We start from the raw sequence: 2979 nt of genomic DNA, 5'->3' as shown, positions 1-2979 counted from the left end.
GGGGGCGCGGAGGTGCCGCCGGTGCCGGAGAGGGGCTCCGCCGCTCTTTGCCGTGTGCGGGGAGGGGGATTAAGAAGTTTAGCGTGTAGGTTAGCCCAAAGTTGCAAAGGCATGTGCTGATTAGAATAAGAAAGGGCAGTCGCGTGGCTCAGCTGGCACACAGCGAGGCCAGATGATAGATAAGCAGCTCTGGGCCTTCCCCCCCTTCCCCCCCCAGCCCCCTTTTTCAAATCGCAAATCATCTGCTCCGGCCCTATCCTAGCCCCTCATTTTCATGACAATGGTTGTGTGTTTACCTGTGATCCTGGGACGGGGCATTCCTTTGTCTCCCGAGGAGATTACCGCAGCCAGCTGCTCTCCAACCCTTCCCTGGGCAAATCCCGAAATGCCCCTATATGTGTTTTACTGATTGCACACGAGGAGAAAGCGAGCACCCCCCCACACACACCCCCCCCCCCGTCCCGCTCCCCTGCCCTACTTGTTTGTTTGGGTTTGCTCCCTGGCTTGCTTCCGATGGGATTTTGCTTGTGGGAAACTACGAGGGATAAAATTGGTCACTCGTGTGTGTGAGCTGTCCCCAAAGTGGGAAAGGTGAAGGGCTGAGTACCCCTGCGAGGGCGACCACCGCCCGCCCCGGGGGGAGGAGGGGGGGGCCAGAGCCACGGGGAGCACGCTGCCCTTGGGGCTTTCAGGGACAAGAGGACATCAGGGGCTCGGGGGAAGGAGGCTTCCCCCCACCTTGCTCTCCTCCAGGCCCTTGGGGTCCCCACCGGTCTGAGACAGCACCTGTCCCCCGAAACTTCCCGTGGGTGCTGCCCCTCCCACCCTACCAGTCTCTGCTCTGGGGCACTGAGGTTCAAATGCTCTCACCGCCCGTGCCCCTCTGGGCAGCAGCTCTGCCTCACTTTTGGGGAACTGGCGTCTTTGCTGCCCTTTAACTCCCAGGACACTCAGGACCTTCGCCACGCTAGAAACCATGGATCGTGTTTGTGCTAGCTGACCTTCTGAGGACCCTTCCAATCTGGAATATCCCGCGATCCTGAGATTTACCGCACCCCAGCACCCCATCCGTCCCATCAGGCAAGCCCAGCGTAACCCCCTGCAACGCTGAGGCCTGGCTTGTCTTGGCGGGATGTCACAGAGCAATCAGGCTCAGATCATGTATGTGGGGTAAAAAACGCATCGGCACTTCTCAGAAAAATGTTTGGCATTCCTGCTACGAGGTTTCACTGGATGGCTGGAAAAATTCCCTTCTGCTACCAGCTTCAGTAGCAATATCCTCTGTGTTCACCAGTTCTCATAGGGAAAACCCTCTTCTCTTTTCCCTGGTTTTATTAATCATCACCTTAAGCCAAAACTCTAAATAGTAGCTGCAAACTACCACTCCGGACAGTAGTGGCATAGACCACTCTCCCCCCAGCATGGCGTGCTGCTGTACCATACCGCATTTCATGCCTGAAGGGTTTTTCTGTTCCCCCCTGTAGCCTGCAGTCCCCTTTGCTCGGTGTGCACATCTTGTGCGCTGGCTGCAGCGCAAAACCTGCTGCTGATAAACTTGGCGGGGGGGGAGCAGTTTGATTGTACGTTTCCAGGGCTTTCCGAGCCACTTCCAATTTGCGTCATTTTTCTTTCTTGCCACATCTACGTGCAGGGAAGGTGGGGAGGAGGAGGGAAGAAGAAGGGGGCAGAAACTCCTCTGCAGAAGGTGATTATGAGAAAGAGGATGAGTATGGACGGGGCGGGCCCGAGCTTTTGGAAACGCTCTCCCCTTTTCTGAGAGCATCTGCCCGGAGACGAACAGATGTGGGCACCTGCGGTGACAGGCCACATATGCTCCATCCTATTCACAGGCATTCAGACACGGCTACAATGGTGAGGCTTTGTGCACGCAGAGTCACCAAATATATTAATCTGTGCTCCCCAGAGCACCGCTCTGTTTAATTTTTCACCGGCGATAACATCTGATCTAATCCTCCCATCAGCTCCCCTGTGTCCCTCTCCCCCCCCCAAAAAAAAAGATGTGAAGTTATTCAGGTCCCCACCTGTTGCCAGTGGAGCGGCAGCCAGGCTGTTAGCCCTACAGGCTGCGTGGCGGTGGGGTGTGCTCGGGGGAAACAGGGGTTCCCCCCTACCAAGCAAAGCAAAGCAAACTCGTTGTTCCCCCCCCGCTCCCCAAACGGGCCATGTCCATCCAGAGCCGCCCGGCAGCCTGCCGTGGGCCGCTTTGTTTCCCCAAGGCCATCGCCGCTCAGCAGGCCCCGCAGCCACGGGGCGACATAAATCTCCCATGTACGACTGGGCTGGGGGGGTATGGGGGGGTGTTCACGCAATTTCGGTGTGCGATGCTTTCATCTCCCCGCGTCCCGTGTGTGTGTCCCCCGCCCCGCCTCGGCCCGGCTGGGTTTGTTCGGGGGCACAATGGCCCCTCCGGCCCCATTGTGGCCGTACAAAGCCGAGGGACACCAGGCCGCGGGAGGGGACAGCCGCGGCTCAAACCAGCCCGGCCCCCCCGCCGCCGCCGCCGCTGCTGCTGCTGTCATGCGAAGGGGCCCGCTGCGGCTGGCTGTCCCCGGCAGGGACGGCGCTACCAGCGCCCGGGGAGAGGGAGAAGGGACGGGGACGGGCCTGAGGGGACGCCGACCGCCCCGTCCCCTCAGCTCCTACCCCGTCCCCTCAGGCCCGGCCCCGCCCGGCCGCCCCGCGCATGCGCAGCCCCGCCCCGGCGGGAAGCGGAAGCGCAGGCTCGGGTCAGTGGCGGGGTGCCGTTAGGAGGGGGCGGGCGGCCGTTTAACGGCCCCGGCGGGGGGGTAGGGGGACTCGTCGGGGGTGAGGGCGACTGGAGCCCCGGTTTTCGCTCGCAGCATGGGCCGGGTGCCTCACGGCCTCCCGAGGGAGGCTCTCGGCGGGACGCGGCGGCCCTCGGAGCTCGCCCGGTGCAGGCCTCGGCCCTCGCCTCAGCGGCGGGCGGGGAGCGCCCGC

Source organism: Haliaeetus leucocephalus, unplaced genomic scaffold (assembly GCF_000737465.1).
Source record: "Haliaeetus leucocephalus isolate CR32 unplaced genomic scaffold, Haliaeetus_leucocephalus-4.0 Scaffold162, whole genome shotgun sequence".
In the NCBI taxonomy this organism is placed as follows: domain Eukaryota; kingdom Metazoa; phylum Chordata; class Aves; order Accipitriformes; family Accipitridae; genus Haliaeetus; species Haliaeetus leucocephalus.
The sequence above is the reverse complement of the archived record's forward strand: the minus strand, read 5'-3'. Positions refer to the sequence as shown.